This window comes from Desmodus rotundus, chromosome 1 (assembly GCF_022682495.2).
Source record: "Desmodus rotundus isolate HL8 chromosome 1, HLdesRot8A.1, whole genome shotgun sequence".
In the NCBI taxonomy this organism is placed as follows: domain Eukaryota; kingdom Metazoa; phylum Chordata; class Mammalia; order Chiroptera; family Phyllostomidae; genus Desmodus; species Desmodus rotundus.
The window spans coordinates 98,346,989-98,369,735 of NC_071387.1; the positions used below are offsets into that span (position 1 = coordinate 98,346,989).

Consider the following 22,747-nt stretch of genomic DNA (forward strand, 5'->3'; position numbering starts at 1 on the left):
CCCGGCCCTGGCCCCGCCCCCACCCTCCACCCCCCTCCTCAGGGCTGAGCTGAACCCGGGGACTTGGCGGGGCCCTGCTAGTCTCCAAGAGTGGGAGATGCAGTGTGAGGTCAGCTCTGGCCCTGAGAGGTGGGCCAGCCCTCCAGTTCTCACAACAGATTCCACCTGGACCAGAACTGTTCCCCCTTCTTGGATGGTGCCCTGGGCACACCCAGTGGGCCCGCTCCTGTGCCTCACTCTAAGGGAAGCTGTGCCCCCAGGGCCATTGGGGTGACGCAGGTGCCAGGCTGTATCCTGAGCAGGCTCCCAGGTGGCAGGGTCCAGCTCTCCAACCAAGGCCCCTAAGGGGGCCGGACCCAAGGCTGCCTGGTTGGGGTGGGGGAGGCCTGGACAGGTGCTCCTGTGATCTCCCCTGGGCTCAGGGTCTATGACCAGCCACTCTGCCCCACCTGGAATGCAGGAGGGGTGCCCCCTGCCCCTTCAGACACCTAGGTCCTTCCCGTTGTGATTCTGTAAAAGGGGTCGGTGACGCCTCCCGGCCCCTCGAGTGTGTACACGCTGGCAGATCAGGAGGCGCTCGGGAACTGGGGCATAGCAGGGAAAGTAGGGATTATTTTATGGATTTGGCGGGGGTGAGGGCTTAGACCCGAGGGCGTCCTCGTTCTCAGGGCAGATGGCCACAGTGCTGGCTTCCCTCTACTCCGTCCCGCCCCATCCCCCACCCCTGGGGCCTGCGCTCACCTGCCTGCCTGGCCTCTCTGGTGCTGTGCTTGGGCTGCCTGGGGTCTCCTGGGACTGGGGGCCCTGCTCACACTGGTAGGAAGCTGAGGGCAGGGGTTCTTGTCAGTCCCCAAGACTAGCTCAAGGTATGGATTGAGACCCAGGCTGGGTAGATTCCACTACCTTGTCACGCCTTCCCCTTGGGAGGCGTGGTAGATGGGCATCCGGGACCAGGCTGTGGCCTGACAGTGTTCCCCGAAAGCCCCTGAAAGAGGAGCCCTGGCGCGACCTCGCCAGGGGTGGACCTCCATGCTCGGCTCTAGGGGGTGCTCTGCAGGTGCTGTTTGCACTCTTCACTGTGGAATCAGAAAGTTCTAGGTGGTCACAGCACTCGAGTTCTCCGGGGTGTCCTCAGCTCAGCATAGCCGGGCCTGCAGTGGGGAGTCGTGGGGCACAGACCCTGCCCTTCCCCCACTGGGCTCTGGGACCTGGGGTTCAGAAGTGCGCATTGTGCTGACTCAGGTGGCCCCGTATGATGAAGGCCACAGCTGTTCGGTGGCCAAGCTGGAGAATGCCTGCTTGTGTGAGCTCAGGCAGCCGCCCCCTAGGGGAGAGTTGGGGAGCCCAGCTCTCCTATTTCTCGCCTTCCTGGGAGGCAGACTTGTGGGCCCCAAACACGTCTGGGTCCAGGGCCCCCTCACTGGAGCCGCCTGTGGGGACTGGGCGGGCGCAGAGGGCTCAGAGGCCCTAGGACTCATGGTGGGGCAGGCGGGGGCGGGGCTCAAAGAAGCAGGGGCAGCTTGTCCTCCAGCTGAGCGCCAGCACGCGGACTCCCAGAGTGGGCCCAGGGAGACAGCCGCCTTTCTGAAATTAGCTCCAGTAACTGGGCTGCTGGTGAGAGCTGGCGGAGCTCCTCACTGGCCTAGAAACGGAGGCCCCAAGCCCCAGGCCTGCAGAGGCCCCTCACGGGGAAGGTGATTCAGGCCAGGCCTCCCAGGGGACGTGGCAAGCGTAGGGGCAGGGGCAGCGAGGCCCTGTGGCAGTGATGCTCTTGGTGTTCAAGAAGAATCAAACATGTGCAGGGGTTGCTTTGACGCCTTCTGAGCAGGGACCCGGGGAGGGCTCAGAGAGGAAGGGGAGGAAACGCCCCAACCAGACAGGGCCCACATATGGGCACTGTCCCTGCCTGTTCCCAAGGTGGCTCTGACCTTTGGCCTGTCTCTCACCAGGTCACCTCTGAGCTGCCCAGTGCCACGCCCAGCTGCTGTCAGCTGCAGCTCCACGTGGGGGCACAGTGCCACTTGGGTTCTCCAGAGACCGGGGCTTGTCCTCTGCATGGTTCCCCGGGGAGAGAGGGCAGGCAGCCCTGGGCAGAGGTGTGGGGCCCTCGGTAAGATTGCCGCTGTCGGTGTCCGCGGTTGTGCTGCAGAGACCGCTGGGCGGGGGAGGTATTTAGGCTTACACACAGCCCTCCCAGGGTCACAGACCTGGCCTCAGGTGGGAAGCCAAAGGCAAGCGGGCTGTGTTGCAGGGCCCTGATGGGGCACAGTGGGCGCCCTGCCTGCCAGGGAGGGCACAGGAGCCTTGGGGTTACGACAGGCCAGCCACCCTCCCGAGGCATAGTGATGAGTTCTGGTGGCTTCAGGGGGACATGCTGACTTCATTTCCACCCCTGGAAACCAAACCGGGACAGGTGAACGTGGGGATTAGAGAAACACCAAAGAAACCTGTTGTTTTGCCTGGTTAAACGGAGCTCATATAAAACTGCAGACAGTTTTTATGTAATCTTTGATGGTCTAAAAATGATTTGCAAAAGTAATTTAAGCTCTTAGACCCACGAGTGCAAATGTACAACAAATAATTCCATGGAAATCGAGGGTGGGCAGCTGGCTCTGGCTGGCACGTCCTCGTGTGTGACAAAGCCTCAGGGAAGCGACTGTGGTTAGCGCGGAGCGTCCCGACAGTTCTGGGCCCAGGCCGGAGGCGCGGCCGCAGCTCTGACGGGCTGGCTCTCCTCCACGGGAGTTCCGGAAGTGGCCGAGCTCTCAGCACCTCTGGGTCATACACAGTAAAGCAGCTTCTCTCTCTGACAGCGTTGACTGAAGAAAGCCACAAATTTTCTAATAACAAAAATCTGCTCAGCAGCAGGTGGCTCATGGTCTTGAGGTATAACCTTTAGAAAGTTTGCGGAGGGAGCGGGGAGCCCGGGACATCCTGTGGGAGCAGGTGAGGTCCAAGGCATCACTGGCTCGCTCCAAGCGGTAGCGTTCACAGACCCTGCTAACCACTCCACACATCGCACCGGCCCCAACAGGACCCTCTGGCTGCAGGACCTGCCTCCCCTCCCACGTGGGCAGACACTGACTTCGAAATGACAAAAGCTGAGCCGCTGCCCAGGGACAGCTAAGGAGTAAAGACAGGACGTCAGGGCACCGGCCCACGCTGTGTGCCAGGGCTGGCAGCCTGCCTGTGGGTGGGAGGGCCCCGGGTGGGAGGGCCCCGGGTGGGAGGGCCCCAACCCGGGGTTGGGGGTAGGAGGGATGATGACAGAACTATCATCCGGGTGAGTCCTACTGTGTCAAAAGTGTCACCACGAGTGATTCATCCCTGCTGGTAGAGAGGACCCCAAGGTGGGTGCCACTTACTGGCTCAGATTTTAGGCCACCACGTGGGACAGGAAGACGGTGACGGGCCGATTTCTGGACTCTGGGAGCTGGGGACAGGAACAGCTCCTCATGCACATAGTCGGGGCCCAGGGTGTACCGCACAGCACATTCTGGCACGTGGCTGGCACTGGTCTTGCTATGTGTGCCCGCACACTGCGTGGGGCTCCCTTGCGGACCCAGTGTCTACCTATCTGCCCTTAAAGGCACACAGGCCACGCAGGATGAGTAAGCAGAGCAGACACGCACTGGGCCACCGGGCTGGGGCGGGTCCCTGGGGGTCGGGCTGGCAGGTGCAGAAGCAGGTCTTTGCCCGAACTCTTGGCCTCCTCTGAGGGGCCACCATCCACTCTCAACATGAAGTGGCCCCCCAGTTCTACGCAGTGCTCGGAACCCTGCCCAGGCACGGGGCGGCAGCTCCATGCAGGCACGCGAGCAGGGCTGGGATGTGCAGAGGGCTGTAGTGGCCTTCATGGCTGACCGCACCTGCGCAGTGCTCTGCGAGGTGGAGCAAGGCAGCTGGCAGGAGCACGGCCAGCTGTCTGACGTTCTGGGGGCAGCCCACCCTCTGCTGCTTTACAAAGGACACAGGCACAGACATGCCTGATGAGCCCCCCAGGACTGTCAGCGCGGAAGCCAGGCCCTTGCTGTGACCGTGCGCTTACGTGTGCCGCAGGGCTTGTTTCTGGCAACTCAGGTCCAGCGTGATCACCCCCACCATGCAGAGGAGGACAGAGGCTCCATGTGTGGGCCCTTCTAGAAGCAGCCTCAGCGCCTAGACACTTTCCTACAAGAGCAAACGAAGGGGAGGCCTTTCAGGAGGTGACGCTGCACCCTGTACCCCGCCACCAGCCTCACCCCGAAGGCCAGGACAGTGTCCAGCCGTGACGTAGGCCAGGGCAGCTCCGTGAGCAGCCTGTGGAGGGCAAACTGGACATGGAGCAGTGGGCAGGCCTCGAGGCCCAGCTGTGGGTGGACAGGAGTCTTTTGGGGGCCCAGGCATGAGCCTCCCCACGAGCCCTGAGCCACGCCTGTGTAAAGAGAAAGGGGGGAGTGAGGGTGGATCGCACACTGCGGGGAGACTGGACAATGGAGCAGGAGGAGGTGGGAGAGGTGCCCTGCGCAGACTCACCGCGCCATAGAAGGGGCTCGAGGGCAGGGAGGGCCCTGCACGCGCTCTCAGCTACTGCAGGGTGCCATCGGCCACGGGCAGCACGGTCTGCACTGAGGCACACCAGGCGTGAGCTGTGCAGAGACGAGCCGGGCCCACACCATAGGGCTGCAGCCTGGACAGGTGTCCACTACTGTGGGGCTGTGCCGAGGGGGGGTGGTCACAGGCCGGGGCAGGGGCCAGTCACATCTGAGGCTGTGTGGCTGGGAGTCTGGGAGAGGTGGGGGTGCTCCGCCAGGCTCCAGGGTGTGTGGATGTGCACCGCTCACAGGCAAGTCCCCACTGACTGCAGCAGGGTGCAGGGTGGGTGCTGAGCCAGGTTCTGGAGGTGGGGGAGGGCCAGCACAGGCACCTCATGCCCTTGTTGGGAGGGGCTTAGGGATGGAGGAGCGACTCAGGAGGCCAACTGCCACAGCCAAGGCCTGATGCCAAATGGTCCACCAACTCCAGGGGTGCAGGGCCTGGGTGCCTCCAAGTGCAGACACCACGTTTGCTGTAACTGGACAATGTTCCCCAGGCTGGAGGAGAAGCTTACCATCTGGAAGTAGGGCCGGGGTACCCGCAGGGCCAGTGAGGTCAGGGGCCCACGCTGTTCCTGGCCCAGATGGAAAGCAGGAAGCCCTGCAACACAGGTGCTCAGTGGGTGCAGCCCACAGGGGCCCCGCTAAGCTTCTGAGGGGACGTGTGAGCCGCATCTGCCTGGTGATGCAGGAGGGTGTGTAGGGCAAACACTCAGTCTCTGTACAGGGACAGGTTCCTGTGGCGTACCCTTGGGGCCTGCTTAATGACGGCCCAGCGCTTTACTGGGGTCCTTGGGACAGGGAGCCTGAGCCGGGCTCGGCAGGAAGGGCTGGGGGCTCCCCTCCTCTGGGCACCAATTAGAAAGCAGCACAGACACAGTCAGAAACGGGGTGCTGTTACGGGCAGCTTGTCACCCATGCAGACCACCTGCTTGTTGTGGCCGTAGAAGTTGTTTCCCATGGGGATGCTGCTTGGCCAGAGCATCTTCCGGTAGTTCTGGACATAGGCGGGCGTGAGCCGGCAGGTGGAGCAGCAGCCCAGGCTGCTAGGGGACGCCAGGGGCCTGCAGCCAGCCCTGGCGGAGTCCCTGCACCGCACAAGTAGAAGGGGATCTTACCACGGAGCTCCTGCAGCCTCTGGGTGGAGGGAGGAAGGGCCTCTGAGGAGGGCGCACACCTCCCTGCACAAGCCACTTGGGATTTGTTGTGACAGCTATCATTTGGACTCAAAGGCCAGGTAGACTTGAGAAGAAAGGAGACGCATGTAGAGAGGAATCAGCTCCTTTCTCGCCCAATGGCATCTTCACGCCGCACAGCTTTCAAGCAGCAGAGGAGCTCTTTGTATCTACACTGAGGCAGGAAGAGGAAGCCCTGTCACCAAGACGCCCCTGAGGCCCCTCCCGGCTACTGAGTGGGCCTGTGGGCTTTGACGGCTGTCGTCCCCAGCGCATAGGAGTGAGTGGGAGGAGACCCTCTGGGAGACACCGGCCTCCCGCCCTGAGCGGGTGCAGGCTGGAGTTCCAGACTTCAAATAAAATTGGGGCCATGCAGGCTTTAAATTACATGGGAAAGCTTTGGATGAAAACACAGGTTGTTCTTGATAATGTCACAGCAGGGAAGGCCTGTCTAAGGAGGGCCCAGAACTGGGCGCAGGAAGAGAAGACACACTAGAGAGTTCTGTGGAGAAACGAGAAGAGTGTGCACCGGGAAAAATGGCGGACAGTAAAGGTACAGCTGTGTGCTTCCTTCACAAGGCAGCGCGACGGGGCCGAAGCCAGGGGAAAACTGGCAGAACTCCCGGACGCCACCCTCCCCGTGTCTGAAAGCCTGAGAGCACCCCAGGGTGCATGTGGGAGCTCAGGCACACCATATGCACTAGGTCACTTGTGGGGAGGGCCCAGGGAGGGGAGAGAGGAGCTTCCTGGGAACTTGGTGCCGACTTCGGGGCTCTGAGCAGCAGAGCGGGTAGGGGAGAAGAGTTGGCCCACCCGAGCCTTGCCCAGGGCCATGAATGTTCATGAGGGCTAGTTCTATAACTGGCAATGTGCAGAGCTCCTGGCACTGCATGAACCCCAGCTTGGGAGATGGGTAACCACCCTGAACATGAGGGGTCCAGCCTGCCCAGAACAGCGCCCGGGCCAAGGTCCCCCGGCAGGGGACTCCAGGACACCATGGCCACAGACCGCAGAGACTGCTGCTGCCTGGTGCTGGCAGGCCCTGGTCAGGGGCCGGCAGGCGGCAGGTCAGGCAGAGCTGCCCCCATGCTGCCCCCACCGAGCCTCACCTTGGAGTGAATTTGAGAACTTACTGCCCGTGCTTTCCACCTGATCCTGCTTGGCTCTGCTGACAGTGAAAACTTTCCAGAGAAACTCCTGGTTTCCATTCTTTTTCAGATGTCTAGTAATGATTTGGCCTTTTAAAATGGTGGTCAGCAGCCTGTGGTCCACAGGCAATGTTCGACCTGAAAGAAAGGTGGATAGATGCAGGAGGTCAAGGGAACCAGTCCCCATCTTCTTGCTCAGGGATGGTGAGCGCCCAGGTGAGCAGCGCCCAGGTGAGCAGCGCCCAGGTGAGCAGCGCCCAGGCCCCTGCCTTCAGCTCCACTGCTGGCTGCTCCACAGGCTCAGAGAATGCAGGTAGTGGGTCCACCAGAGCATCAGCACAGAGGCAGTGGGGAAGCCCACCTGCCCACCCACCTGGGAAATGGGCTCAAAGAGTGAGCAGAGGCTACAGCAGGGCCCACTTACCCAGAGAGCTGGGTGCACAGTGAGCCAAGCGCCCTGCCAGTCAGGGCCAGCGTGCATGTGGAGCAGACAGACAGAGCCGCTGGGACAGCCCACCGCGGCCCCCAGAGTTTTAAGAAGGCCCCCCCCACACACACACCAGTTTGTGAAGCTGAAGCAGCGCGGGGGACAGTGAGGGGATTGGGGAAGAGAAGTCAAGGAGGGAGACTGATGAGAAGCAGATGAGCTTCTCACTCAGAATTTGGGGGACGTTGCTGAGCACCACTGTCTGCTGAACGTGTTGTGTAACCCTGTGCAAGTGAGGAGGGCCGGCGCTGGGCTTCAAGTGGCCACAGTGACCATCTCCTGTGCCAGCCGCAAGCAAGGGGGAGACAAGGCCCTGGTGAAGAGGGGCCCGGGGACCTGCCACTTGAACAGTCAAGAGGTGCCCCCTCTGCTAGTGAAGGCCAGGGCCCTCCTCCTGCTGCCTCCTTGGACCACTCACCTCCAGAGGGTGGGGAAGTGAGCATGCGAGCCTGTAATGGCTGTTCCACCTCCTGTGAGTCACACACATGCACACACATGGCTCACACACATCTCACACTCGCATTCACACATGCGTTGCATGTGCACACTCACATGCATACTGAACACACATGGCCTGCACATGTGTGCACACACTCACATGCATGCCCCGTGTGCGTGCCCACGTGCATCCCGCAGCACAGAGAGATTCTAGCCCAGAATGAACGTGTGAAACTGAAGTGTGGGCTCTGGCTGTCCTGTGGAACTCTTGGACGCATCTCAAGGCCGGAAGGGAAGTCCGGAAAGGTCCCCTAGCTCAAGACTGCAGAGGGCCACCTGCCTGGGAGTCTGTAGTTGGCCCCTGAGGCGTGGCCTGTGGCCACAGTGCCCGCGGGAGCTGCCCGGGCGCCATCCGCCGTCCAGACGGAGAGCAGGCGTGGCGGCAAAGTCACCTCAGGCCCTCGGACTCACTTGGCCTTGAGCACAGGCACTGCCAACTCGACACTTGGGACCTCTAGCGTCCTGCTGAGGCCCTGTGAGAGGACACAGTGGGTACCACTTGCGGGCATAAGCGTCCTCGGCACCGGGCCGGGGCCAGGGCTTGCAGGGGGAGCGGCACAGGGACTGCTTACGGGGAAGGGTCCTTGTGCAGGGCAGTTTCCTTAAGGGCGCCCAACAGCATGGTGGCAGACGCTTGTGCTGCTCCTGCTGTGCCTGGCTCACAGCGAAGATAACACCACAAACAAACAAACAAAAAAAACCCCCAACCCAACCCCAGAGCACCGAGAGTTAAAAAGGGCCCAGTCCCTTTCTACTGGGTGTAACTGAAAAGCGTAAGTTTACACCCACATGGTTTCCGACTTTAGGAGGCATTACTGATAGACAAGCCGGAGCACCACTCAGCACCCCAATTTCTGGACGCTACATGTCAGACTGACCCCCGAAGTTGGGAGCAGCTGTCAGGACTGCTCACAGCCTGTCCTCGATCCCCACCCATGAGGCCACAGTCAGTACCTGCAGAGGAGTGCTCCCCACCAGCCACGGAGGGAGCACTGCTTTCTGCTCTGGAGCTCGGGGGCACGGTCCGTTTCCATGTACCTACTGGTCCTGACACTTGGACACTTGGCAGCCGCCCCCCGGGCGCACAGGTACCTGGAGCTGCTGGCGGAGAGGGCACCCTCTTGAGTGTGGCCATGACCGACACATGCAGGCCTGTGAGTCCCTCAGTGTCGCTCCGTGGAGGTGACGTGGGTACAGCATGGCGAGCTCCTGCCTGAGCTGCAGCAGACTCCTTCCTGGAAGGGGCAAGGTGGGGCCGGCTGCCAGCACCCTGAGGCACCCTGCAGACACCGGGGCCCACACTCAGTTGCTCACCCCCACACCACAGGGCTCTGTGCACCTCCAAGAACTCTCAGTGGAAGGCGACGAGGATGCTGCCTGTGAGAGGCCGCGCTGCTCCGGGCGGCCCCCGCTCTTGCTGTGGGCACTGCGGCATCACAGGGCTGACGGCGCCCAAAAGCGGCACTGGGGGGTGGGGGAGAGAACCCTGGACAGATCCCCGTCACAGGCACTGGGCTCAGACAGGGCTTTGAATCTGAACCCATGCTGCCCAGGAACTTCCCCACGATACACAGGAGCCACTTTAGTCTTCGTGCAGAATGCCTCTCGCTGGGAAAGATAACATACTTAGAAAACACCATTGCCTGAGGCCTCTGAGGAGATGGGGGGACGGAAGTCAAGTCAGGCCTCCAGGGAGGTGTGTGTGTGCGACCCCTTGACACCTTGGTCTTGACTCTGGGCCACGCTGCAGTCTTAGGCCGCACTCCTGTCCCTGCCTGGGGTAGATCAGCCCAGGAGACTAAGGCAGCAGTCTGTCCCGTTGCTCCTCCGCGACATCTGCACGTCCTTGCTTCTTGGACGCCAACTCTGATCCTCTCTGAGGACGCCCCCAAGGCCTTTTCTTTTGCTTTTGTGTCTTTCACATTAGTGGCTTTCCTCACACACCTGGACACCTGGCCGTCTATTTTCTTTTCGTCAGAAGCCGATGGGACGCTCCAGGACCGCACAGCCCAAGTGGTTGAATGGGGACCCTCAACTATCACAACAGTCTCTTTTCCCGGACAGGACTCCTGGGTGACGGGGGTCCCTTTGGGGACTGTGGACTTCACCCCTCAGCCTAGCCTGGGCTCAGTGTGGGGTTCCCTCCGCTTGCCCGGGTCCTGTCTGCCGCTTCCCGGATGCAGCCTGTACGGAGCACGGCCCCTTTGCTGGCCGGGGTGGGGAACTTGGTCTCAGAGGCAGACACCGGATTTACAGGAATCTGGACATCCCCCGTTTCCGATTAAATCTCCCAGGGAGGGTCTCTGACACGGGAGAGAACGAAGTAGACCGGAGCAAAGGAGCAAACTCAGGCCTGTGGCCTCCTTCAGACCAAGCCCCAGACGGCAGGGCCTGCCTGGGCAGCGAGACAGGCTGCATGGGAAGTTCTGGCCAATGGGAAGGGCCGTCACGCTCTCCGTCTGCCTGAGACACGTGGGGCTGGAGAGCTCGTGGGCCACACACAAGGCCCGGCCAGCACCCTGGGCTATTCTTACAAATTTTCCTTCAGGCAGGAATTTTGACAGAAGATCCCAATGCAATAAATGCCTTCTTTCATTTTTTAAAATTATATATTTATCTCATAAAATTTCTGCACATTCACTAATTATGTGTTTATTTATTGATTTCATTGGGGTGACATTGATTAATACAATTATGTAGGTTTCAGGGGTACAATTCTGCAATAGATCACCTATAACAAATGCCATCGTTAAAAGATGTCTGTTAGACAAAGGGTTTCTAGGACACAGGCTGCCAGTCCATTTGCTTGGGGAACTTAGAGCCAAATAAAGGTTTCTCGCATTCTTTGTAATGACGTTTTATGTCATGGTGCTTATCATAAAGTATTTTTAGTTTAGAAAAGTCGAAACACAGGCAGCCCCGGTGGAAACCACGCTGAGAAGTCACAAAGGGAGCTGGCGCGACGACCTACAAGATTTACAAATGAAGGGGTGGCTCGGTGAGAAACGGCCCCTACCAGGTTCCAGGCCCCTCGGTCCAGCCACGGCAGATGCCCTCACATCCAGTGGGGTATCACATGCCTTCTCCTGCGGGAAGTCGCTGTGAGCTCACATTCCTTGCCCATAGGCTCCTCGGGGGACCACATCAGCTGGAAAGGAGCCGGGGAACATGCCGTGGCCACAGGTGTCTAACTGCCAAACGTGCCAGGGCCCTTGGAGGACGCCAGGCCACGGGAAAGCCCCGACTCCGCGCTGGGCCCTTCCTCGCCCTGCCGGGCTGTGCGGCTGAGGTGAGTGTCAAGTGCGCCCCCAGTGTCCTGAGTGAGTCCCTTGCAGCACTGCTTTATGAACACGCACTGGGTGTTTCTGGGAGGTCCCTGAAGGCCCGTTTGGCCCCTCGGATGTACCCAGCTCACCAGCCAGCAGAGGGGCCTGGCAGAGGCAGCTACCTGGTTACCCACAGCACCACGTCCAGGGGGAAACCGCCCTGGTCTGCACCACATACCAGAGGGCTCCACCAGAAGGGTGGGGTCTCCAAAGCTGTGTCCGCACTCTCATCAGCACTGATCCAAATCACAGACTTGTCGAGGATGGTGTCTGCTGGCCCCATGCGCCTGCAATCGGAGCCCCAGCACCTATCGGTGTCCAGCGGATGGCAAATGCCTTCTGTTGGATAACCAGGCTGACTCGCCCTTATACAGACACCGGGACAGTCACCAAGGACAGCCCAAATCAGCAGGGGCGGAGAGGCCACCTACCCCAGAGAGCACTTGTTAGGGCACTGTGTCCTCAGGCCCTTTCCAACCTCAAATCCACCAGGCACAAACCTTGAGGACAAACGGCTGTGCTCTGCACACCTTTCCCAAGCTCTAGGATAGGAAATAGCCCCACTCAGCCAGGGCACGGGCAGAAGCTGCTCCGTAGCAGCTGCAGAACAGACTGGTCGTTGGCACTAATTCAACGCCAATAGGAACCCCCAATTTGAGGTGTGGTGAAGGAAACTTTATTCGGTGCAAAACAGCTCACTTGTGATAAAGCACAGCTGTGAGGAGGCCCTGGGGCCAGGCTCCTCCCTGGCCAGACAGCTCTGCTGTCCATCTTGCTGGGGTCCTCTGCTCCGTGCTGGTCTGCTTTGCCCTGCAGCGGTCTGCTCCACTCTGCTCCGGTGAACTCCATTCTGTGCCGGTCTGCTTTGGCGACACATCTTCAGCTCCAGCAAGAGAAACCATGCCCCTCCACTTTGGGAGGAAAAAGGTGCTTCTAGAATGGAGCTTACTTATATAGACGGAAGTCCTCAACCCTGGTCCCTGATTGGCCCATCCTCATGTGAATGAGACCTCCACATATTTGCAGTTTGATTGGTCTAAAAGGCACTATCCTGACTGGTCAGAATGAAGCAGCTCTGATTGGTTGGTGAAGAAGGTGATGGGGAGAGAGCCCAGAAGGGAGAAGTAGCTCGCAGCTCCCCACTGGATGCGGAAGGCCTCAGCCCTACTGGCTGAAATAGGAATCCAGGAACTCCTTTATGAGGGCAGGCGCAGATGGCAAAACTACATGCAGGCAGGCAGTTCAGTGCCCTGACCTGCAGTTTGCATGAGAGGCTCCTGTGTAGAAATGGCTGCCAGGCTCTGTTTTTGTTGTTGCTTTAAAAAAACTCATTGTTAGCTCAAAGGTCTTACTAAAACAGGCCCAGTCCCCGCTCCAGCTGGAGAATATTCAGAGAAGAAGGGACAAAAGCTGGAGAAGAGGGAGGTAAAGGGTCTGTGTGGCTCTGCCCATACTACAGGGAGGCTGGACCGAGCACCGGCTGCCTAACTGTGTCTCTGTCCTGTCCTTAAAAAAGCCTGGCAGCTCAAATGAGAGACAAACCACGGGACCTCCGCCTCCTCAGGATCCGCCCACAAAGGCTAATCAGCCCCAGCTTCACCTGTCACCCCTCCATGCCACTTTGTCCAGTCAGCGTCACCAAGTACATGTCCCACCTGTGGACACACCCTCCAGGTAGTTGTGGCATCCCCCCAACCACCGCCCAGCTCTCCTGCAGCTTCCCCTCTAAGGACACTGGCCCGGCTCTGCCCCGACCAGGCAGAGCCCTAGGGTCCACTGCAGCCTCCACCCGTGCTATCCTGCTATTTCAATTGCCCTCTGAGCCTTGCATGCTCCCTCTGCCTTGGGAGATCACTTCCGGGTCAAAGCCAAAAGGGGCACATTTGAGATGAGGCAGCCATCTTGGGGCCTGGCAGCGGTGTCAGTGGGGGCGGAAGTGTGGAGTGGGGGGAAGTCCACGTTGACTTGTATGTATGTGGAATTCGTTGGACACAGCGATTTTCCAGACCTGTGTTAAATTTTGACAAAGGCCTGGGAGGGAGCCAGGCACTTCCGCCAGTGGCCCTGGTGAGCGAGTCGGGGGAGACTCCCTGTCAAGTGGCGCAGTATTGGAGAAAGATGACAGAGCCTGGCAAGGCCACACTCAGGTCTCCCACGCAGGTCTCCCCACCCCACGTCTTCTCACCCAGGTCTCACTGCCCAAGTCTTCCTGACCAGTCCTCCCACCCTAGGTTCCCACTCAAGTCCCCTCACCCTAGGTCCCCTCCTCAGGTCTCCCCACCCACATGTTCCCACCGAGGTCTCTTCACTCAGGTTTCCCACCCACGTGCCAAAACCTGATCTCCTCACCCAGATCTACCCACCCCAGGTCTCCCCAGACTAGGTCTCCTCACCTATGTCTCCCCACACAGGTCTCCACCCCAGGTTCTCACCCCAAGTCTCCTCACCGAGGTCTCCTAACTCATGTTCCCCACCCAGGTCTCCTCACTCACGTCTTCCCGCCCAGGTCCCCACACCAGGTCCCTCCATCCCAGGGCGCCCCACTTAGGTCTCTTCACTCAGGCTTCTTCACCCACAGTGTCTCTTTGGTGGCAAAGCAGTGGACACCCTTCTTTTCCCCTAAAGGGCTGTTCTAGAAACCTGAGCAAGCTATGTAATTATTGCTCACAACTAATTTTTGGAAGGTCTTCCTCAGAGACATTGGGCACTCGAGTGTGCAAAACTTACATGCTGGACAGGTGGGGGACAGTAGGCAAAGCCTGTCTTCCAACGTGACTCGATCCAAGGACTTCAGGTGATGTCCCTGGGGGTCTGGTGGCTCTGGACACTGAGGAGGCGGGTTGTGAAGGCAAGTTTGCTGGCAAGTGGGAGGTGGGGCTTGGAGAAAGAACAGCCTAGTCAGACACAAGAAAGGAGCTGTGGCATCTGCACCCTGCGAAGCCTGGTCCCTCTGTGACCCACACCCCATCCTGCCCCAGCACCATCAGTGCTAGGGTGCGGACGGTGATCTGGTCTGTCTGGTCTGCTGGAGATCCTGGGCCGGGTCTGCGTATGTTTCTGCTCCTCACCACTGGAGCGCTACTGGCATCTAGTGGCTGGAGGCCAGCGTGCAACTCCACGCCCATGTACCCCAGGTGGCTTCGCCACTGTCCTATCCTGATCCATCCCGAGTCCCCCTCTGTCCCTGCCTGTCAGTGTGTACTCACACATGCCTTTCTTCCCTCCTTGAGCCTCTGGCCAGCCTGTGGGCGAGGTCAGGGATGTGCACACGGCGAAGTCCCACCTCCTGGGGTTCCGTATCTAACAACAGCGCACTGTGAAAAATGCTCTCACAGCACGTGTAGGGCCCTGAGCAAGGCCTCAGGCCAAGGCACGTGGGGCTGGGTCTTGGAGGAGGGTCCCAGCAGCCCTGTCCAGTAGAGTTTGAAAACAGAAGCCTCCTGAGGTGGTGTGACGGATGGTGTCTGTGATCAACTGGAGTCCCCAGCTGCCTGGCTCTCGCCTCTAGGTGGAGCCACAGGCCCATGTCGTCACCACTCTGGATTCGAATGGCTGTCAGCCCACCAGCAGTCAAACTCAGGACCCCGAAACAGTCTTACGCATTTCAGGCTTCTGTTCTGTGGTGACCTCTAGAGGTGTTTACTATGTGAGAAGTGAAAATGGAGAAATATGTTATATTTCTACTTTACACTTAAAACCAACAATAAGAAATCCACTGTTTGTGAACATTACATTTTAATGACAAACAGCTATATTTTCCCTTAACAAATGTAGAGGCATTGTTTTACATTTATGCAGATCTCTTAAAGGAAGAGCTGCGTTCTCGCTCAGTTCCGCCCTCAGTCTGTTGGGACGTGGTGGCCTGGGCAGCACCGGGCACTCCTGGGAGAATGGCAGCGCGGTCCCCTGAAAAGCATCCTACATCCACCCTGAGCACCAGGTATGGCCATCTCATTCCCTTTTTTGACGTTCTGTCCACATTGATTTTATGCTTTTTGATTCCTTTTGTTGAAGACAAGGAGGGTCAGACATAAAATATTTCACATAATTTTATGGGGAGAAATGAGCTTTCAGAAGTTGGATTTGTAATCGGGATTACTCTGGGCATTAAGAAACTGACCCCTTCAGTCTTGCTGAGATGGGGCCAGATACCCTCAAGCCCCTGGTGGGAGCCCCTGGTGGGAGCCCCTAGGGGGAGCACCTAGTGAATGAATCTGGCCGGAAGCACCTGGTGGGAGCACCTTGCAGAAACTCCTGGCGGGGACCACCTGGGGGGGGGGACCCTGCAGCCCCTCCCGGCATGAGGCCTCATTTCAGGGGGAGCAGAGGCTCTGCTTTGGCAAGGGGCTGTCCAGTCCCTGGTGGCCAGGCTCAGCCCAGGGAGCACAGTCCATCAGGCCTCAGCCCCTCAGTCCCCCAGGATCCAATGGGCATTCCTGCCCAGCCAGCCTGGCTTTTCTAGAGGCTTCACTCTGGCTGTGGGGGTTTCTCAGGGCCTTGAGGTGCTGCTTCGTCTCTCAGGACTCAGGCGAGGGTTGAGGACCCTGAGGACGTGGTGAGTTCCCCTGCACCCATGAGCCTGCTGGTGCAGGGGACTGGCAGAGGGCAGCTGTTCTCCTAGTCCACTGCTGGTCGTGGGTGACTGGCTCCTGCCGAGGCGGGCTCTGCAGCAGCAGGCAGGAGGGCAGAGGGGAGACTGTGTGTGTGGGGACGAGGTGACACTCAGGGCTGGGACTTGGAGGTGGGGAAGGTGCTGGGAGACCTGAAACTTTTGGAACCCACCTCCAGGCTGACCTCTTCCCTGCTCAGCACTTGGGTGGGAGCAGCCTGGAACCCCATGGCCATCTGGGCCTCATAACTCGCTGTTCCTGGTGCAACCGGTTTGTGGAAAAGCTGTTTCCTTCCAGAAAAAGTGCATTGGGTTCCCCTCTCTTCTGACACAACCTTAGCTGAGTGGTGGTGGAGGTTTCTGGCTTTTAACAGACGTTCTCACTGAGCCCGTATTTCCCGTTGTCCCTCAGACGTGGGCTGATGGACGCTTTTACACCCCCATTCCCAGGACCTGCAGCTGCAGCGCCTTCGTGTGCCTGGCGGGATGTGACCACAGCGGTTCCCGCTGCGTGTCATGAGAGCGTGTCTCGACCCTTCGTTTCTGTCAAGTCACAGCTGGTTCCGGACTCTCTGCCTTTCTGGGCCCCATGGCCTCCCCCGCCGGGGTTTCCTCCAGCATTTAAAGCAGAAACAGAGCCCGGCTCCCCAGCAATTGAACTTCTGTGGTCTGTCTTCAGGAAAGCAAACCAAGTGTTGAGTGGGGCTCCTGTGGATGCTTCATCTACGGATGAAGAGGCGGATCTTCCCATTTCGAAGTGCACACACCTCCTTTCTTCCTTCCTGTGGGGGCGGGGACACAGGAGAGTAAGGGACAGGAAAACGGGAGGGCCCCGCTCGCCAAGCACCCACGCACCTCCTGTGCCTGGGAGCTGGGCTCACAGATGGCCCGGTGTTTCAGGGATAGGCCTGTGTTTTCGAAAGGGGCGGGGAATTTACTCACCTTATGCCGAGTGGAGGAAACTCCAGGCTGTCAGGACAGAAATCTTGGCTTTTGTAACGGTCACGATCATTTATCAGGTGCCCTAAACACAGCCACGGTTTCACTGAAAGAGGGAACCAAGGGGAGACAGGGTGCTGGGGAGGGGGGCGGGGGGCGATGGCAAGGCAGCTGACGTGGGCACGGTGTTCAGCATACTGGTGTGACTGGGGCTCCAGGAAGCCGTCAGCTGAACAGTTTCAGTCAGGGGACGTTCTCGCGACTGTCACTGACCTTCGCTTGGCTCTGCTAGGGCCTGCTCTTAGAGGACGGGGCCGGGCGAGCCCACCCGACAGTGACTCCTGCTGGCCCAGGAGGACTTGGTCACAGCGCTGGGTGATGGGGCATCAGGATTTGCCATGCTAAAGTCGATCACTTTGGCATGAGGGTTATTTTGAGGCGAAGACAATTGAGAATCAACAGATGCAGAAAGAAACCTTTCAGGAGCTTCCCTTGTCAGATTCAAAGCAGCGACTTCTGGGAAATAAGGCTGCTGTAAATTTCTTCTTCAGAGCAGTTACTCCCCGTGGAGAGACCCTGAGAAAGCCTGTCGCAAACCCCTTCTCTGGGGGAGCTGTACGACCCGAAGGAGACAGGGGACCACTTATCGCTGTATTGGCAAACAGTAGCTGAAGTTCCTTACTGTCCCTATTGTTCTCCTGAAACGGAGTTTGTCTTTCCTAAGGAAACCTATTTGTTCTTTTCATAAGAGCCCTTTCCTCCCCCGTCCTTATCCCCACTAATGTATATGAGCATTTAATTGAAACCATTTACACAGCCAGCTACTTTTGTTAGCGGCCATGTGCATACGAATAAACTTTTTTCTTCCGTTAATCTGTTGTTTGTCTGTTTAATCCCCAGTCCTGGCGGGAAATGGGGGTGGGGTGATGGGGTGAGGAGGCGAGGGAGTGAGGGTAGGTGCTGCCACTGAGAACCTCCACACCCCAACCTGTCCCTCCTCCCCTTACGTGTGACATCATGCTCATCAAACTTTGAAAGGTCAAGATCGCTCCTGATCCCCTTGGCAGACAAACGACACCTTTTTGTCAGGAAAAAAGCAGTATCACGTGGTGGAGGGGAGAGAAGTCCCCAGTGAAGGAGAGGGGGCCATCAGAGAAGGCACAGGACACGTACTTCCGCAGGGCAGGGGACTCATGGTGGTTTTGAGTAGCTACAGACATTGGAAATTTTTAAATTTTTTTCTTCATTTTTGGTATTAATTGAATTGAAAATGTCCTGCGTAGGAAATAAAAGGGGGATTCGCTGTGTGCCACCACTGTATCCGAACTTGTCAAGTCCTTGTCACTCAGAGAGAACCACGAGTCCGTGGGCTCCGGCGCCCGGGCCCTCAGGAAGTGCCAGGGTCTTGGTTCGGAGGGCCTGGGCGTGACCCTTGCACAGCAGCCCTGTCGCACTAGCACTGGATGGAGACACGCTGACACGACTTACGTACTGCGCTTATCACCAGAGACTTTACTTTCAGGTCGCTAGCGTGAGGGACCGTGCCCATATTTTCATTTAGATACCGAAAAACGGGCTTTCTGAATTTCGGCTAGCTCCTTTTAAATCAGGCTGGCTTTTCAGGGAGAGACACCGCAGACTTAAAATGCGAAGTGTTCAGCGTGGCTCTCACATCTCATGTGCTTAGAGCACATCTGTTGAGAATTACGTGGGCCCTGCTTTTGTGGAAAGGAGTCCAAATTGCCTGTTTATCGTGGGCAGAAGAATTAAAGAAACAGTGAGCCTGCCGTGCAGGGAACAGACTCGGTGTCTCAGCTCTGGAATGGTAGAAGGCATCTTTTGCGTTTGACATTTGCCACTCCTTTAAGTTTACTGGTGGCCTCTCCTATCGCTCCGTATTGTTAGGCGTAAGTGTGACATTTTCTCCCCCCGCCCGAGGGCCCATCTTGGTTCTTGCAACGCTTCCAGGGTGTAAGGTTGTGGTGAGCTTGCATTTCGATGGTTTGGAAGCACTGGTGGCTGTTTTATTGGTTAGAGGTGTCAACCTGGCCTCTGGGTCATTCCTTATGCTCTGTGATGATTGGGACCCTTTTCTTCCCGGGACAAAATATCATGTACGGGACAATCATACCCTGTATGGGACAATAACATCCTATGATCAAACATGCTCCGCATGGGAATACCCAGGAGAAAAGACTGAGGTCGCCCCTCCCACCTGTTTTCAAACATCGGCCATGGGTGGCTGCCCCTCAGCCAGCCTGCAATACTCCAGGGGGCGGGCTGCAGTTGGGGGCCCTGCAAGCCTCTCACTGAACCCGGGGGGTCCCACTCATATCCGGACCCTGGGAGGGGTCTCGCCCAGAGCGTCTACATTACAGGGGCTTAAGACAGAGGAGTGGAAACAACGAGAAGACAAACACCCCCAATCGGAAAATGCACCATGGCCTTGAACAGACCTCGCCCCAGGGGAGACAGGCAGATGGCCGACAGGCCCCTGGAAAGGCACTCAGCAAATGCGAATCAAAACCACCACGAGAGACTGCTTCACACCCACTACGGTGGTTACAACACAAAATGCAAAGTCGCGAATGCTGGTGAGGACGTGGAGAAACGAACGTTCGTTCACTGCTGGTGGGAGTGTAAAACCGAGCGAGCAGCCGCTGTGGAAAACAGCCAGGCAGCTCCTCAGAAGTTAAACATGGAATTACCTTGTGACCCAGCAATTCCGCTGTTAGGTATACCCACGAGAGAATTGAGAACAGGGGCTGGAGCTGCTCGTTTCAGCGTTATTGACGGTGATCAACCCAGATGTCGCAGACGGGTGGATGGTTCAGCAAAATGGGGCCGACCCATGCAGTGGAATATTATTCAGCCACGAAAAGAATGAAGCGCTGGCATGCTATGCGGATGGGCCTTAGTGAAATAATCCAGACACGAAGGGCCACCTATTAGTGTGACTGCACTTACATGAAACGTCCAAACAGGAAAATCCATAGAGATAAAAGGGTGTTAGTGGTTTCCAGAGGCTGGGGAGGGGAATGGTAAGGGGGACGGGGTTTCATTCTGGGGTGGTGGAAATGTCTGGAACTAGATCGAAATGGTGGTTAGACAGAAGGGGTATTTATACACATCAGAGAAGAGCAAACCTCCTTCCCCATTTTTGAGTGAGTGAGGATGGTGATGGGGGTGGTGTCATGGGTGACAGTGTATGGCTTTGACGGGGGAGCCAAGAATTTGCCTCTCTCTGCGCCCCCTCCCCCCGGTTTCACAGATCAAGAGTTGTAAGCTGAGGTCTTGGAGGAGACACCCCATCCTCCCCAGGCCAGAAGGAGGCTGGGAGATGTAAAATGTATTCATCTTGGCCTGCTCTTTGGGGATGTTTCTTGCGACACCCAGGGACACGGAGGTCCGGGGCCACATTGCAGCCCCGTGGCTCTGCGTGCAGCCCCCTCTCCGCAGGTTCGGCTGCAGTGAGTTTTGCGAGGCTGCTAGACGTCTTCCCAGCAGAATCCCCAGAGAGTTCTAAATTTCAGTCACACTCTCTAAATTTTCATTAAGAGCCTTCACCCGGAGAAAATGATGGATTAGATTTTATTGTTGGAAAGGAGCCAGATAAAATTAGATGCCTCTTAGTCCCCACCGCCCACCCCTCACTCTTCTGCTCTGTTCTAAAGCCTTCACTTCTTCCCCGTTCCCGGCAAGCAGGCACCCGAGGGTGTTTATTCACTAAAGTCGGTGATGTGCCGGTGTCTCTCTGCTTTTATTGCACGTGCGATTTTGCTTTTTTCCAACATTCAAGTTAGGGCAGCTTTGGGCCTGGGCTCTGCATCGGGGGTGTGTGTGTGGTTTTTGTTTTCTTTCTGAAGCTTGTTAGAATCTCACAGTTGTGAGCTGGTAGAACACTGTGTTGCACAAAAGAAATTAATCTGACTCCTTGTCTGTCTCTCCTCGTCTCTCCCAAGTTCTCGCTCTTCTTGGCACAGCTAACTGGCTGTCCCTTCCATCTACATCAGAATTAAGAGTTTACCCCAACCAGCCACTTTTTAGCAAAGCCGCGTGCTGATAGGTGGCTATCTCCTGTCAGTGTGCGTGGATGGTGAATTTTAAAAACAGCTGTTATTTCTTATTGCACTGGGACAAGAAAGGAAGGATTACTCTGCGTGAAAGCTGGGGCTTACATCCGTCGGAGGAGACCGCGAAGGCGGTCTCTGGCTGCGGAGGGTGTGAGGGCCGCTGCTGTCTGCGCTGTTCACGTGCGGGCCGGCAGTGTCTTTAAATTAAATTCCACGTGGAATTCAGCAGAGACCTTGAGCCAATTTCAGACAGCCTCACCCCGATGGGTCCCAGCATCATAAATTCACCGTGTTTGAAGAGAGGCAGGAGGAGCCCGCTTGCAGCAAAGGAGACTTTTGTACCGAGTTCGGACAGCGGGCAGGCTTCTTCTCCAGGCAGATCTGAAGGGCTTGTTCCCCTCGGGTGGAGAGGAATGTGCGGTCAGGGGCGCATTGTGGCCAGATGACCTGGTCATAAACGAGCTGACTTTCCCAGGGACCGAAAGCGTCTTGGTTTTCTCTGAGCTGTTTGCTTCCCGCAGCCTGTCTTGGCAGTCACTGTCGACACAGACACCCACTGAGAAGGCGTTCCTTCCGCCCCCTCCCCGAATTTTAATGTTGTCCCACAGGGTGTCCCTTGGCAGCTGAAGGAGAGTTTAATGGGCAGTTTCATTGGTTTCTTGGTGCTGTTGCCCAAATACCTTGGACATTTTGGGGAGCAGGGGACACTAGCGAAGCCCCAGAGGCAGAGGCGCTGGACTGAGGAGCTCGGCAAGTGATGTGTGGTCTGCCTGGCTACCCCGCGGGCTCAGGATGAGACACTGGAGCCCGTCTGGTCATGACGGACATTCTTCTTCTTCTTTTTCTTTTGACCTTAAAGAGAAGTAAGTTTTTGTTTCCTTGTTTCACAATAAAGCTGGCTGAGCTGGTTTGCTTTTTGGTGATTAGTCAAAGAGACTAAATCTCATATCCTGTCTGACTCTTCCTTTGCTTCAACTTTGGCTGGGGCTGTGGCAGCAGGAGCAGCAGCCACAAGTGCAGAAGAATCAGCCAAGAAGGCCTTGACCTTTTCCGCAGTGGGAAGGTGTGATCGGTCTCTGCAGACAAAGTCGGGACCCGCTTGTATCCAATGATGATAGAACGGGGTGCTGATGCAGCAGCTGGGTATCCGAGCAATCTGCAGACAAGCGCCGGCAACACCGCGGGCCCCCTCCCGGAAGCAGGAATGCAGTTTCCTCCGTGATGTCAAGCACTTCCAGGCTGTAGATGCTGCCATTGTCCAACGCCTGCTGCATGATCAGCCCAAAGGAGAGTGGAGAGGTGCTCAGCAGCGTGGCTTCGCTGCCTCCCGCTTTGTCTCCCGTCTTACTCAGCTGCACATCACTCAGGATTTCAGTGGTGCCCTGGAGGTCTTAGTGGCGATGCCTAAAACCTAGGAGAAGGAGGTCTTCTTGGGCCCCAGGCCAGTGTTCTGGGCTGGCACAGTGGCCTCACATGGGGCAGTTGCACCAGCATGGGTGGCAGCTGGCACCTTATTGGCCAGCAGCATGTCCCTGATCTCAGTGTGGTCCCCACTGGTGAACACAAAGCCCACATTCCCCCAGATACGAGGCAACAGTTTCTCCAGAGGTTGGAGAAAGTGCTGCGCTGTTCTCCAGATGCCCAGGATGGCTTTGCGCATCGTGGCGTTCCTGCCCATCAGCCCCACGGCCTTCCCGGGAGGGACATGCAGGTCTGCTGCCTCTGCTTGGAGCCCACGGCGTCTGTGCCCACAATGAAGCATTTTGGATAGTCATCTAGAAGTTGGATGATCTTAAAGAAGTAGTTGGGCTCCCAGGTTGCCCTGTCTTTCCTGGAAGACATCAGGGATTGCCTCGCAGGGTTTAAAGACAAGTCACATGCTTGAGGATGCCTGGTGAGAGCCACGGTGGCCATTCTG

The 22,747-nt window shown here is 57.6% G+C and overlaps 1 pseudogene; it reads right to left on the minus strand.

Moving 5' to 3' along the window:
- Window positions 1-21,772: 21,772 nt before the first annotated feature.
- On the minus strand, window positions 21,773-22,671 carry LOC112298407 (large ribosomal subunit protein uL10 pseudogene; annotated as a pseudogene).
- Between the last annotated feature and the right edge of the window lie 76 nt (window positions 22,672-22,747).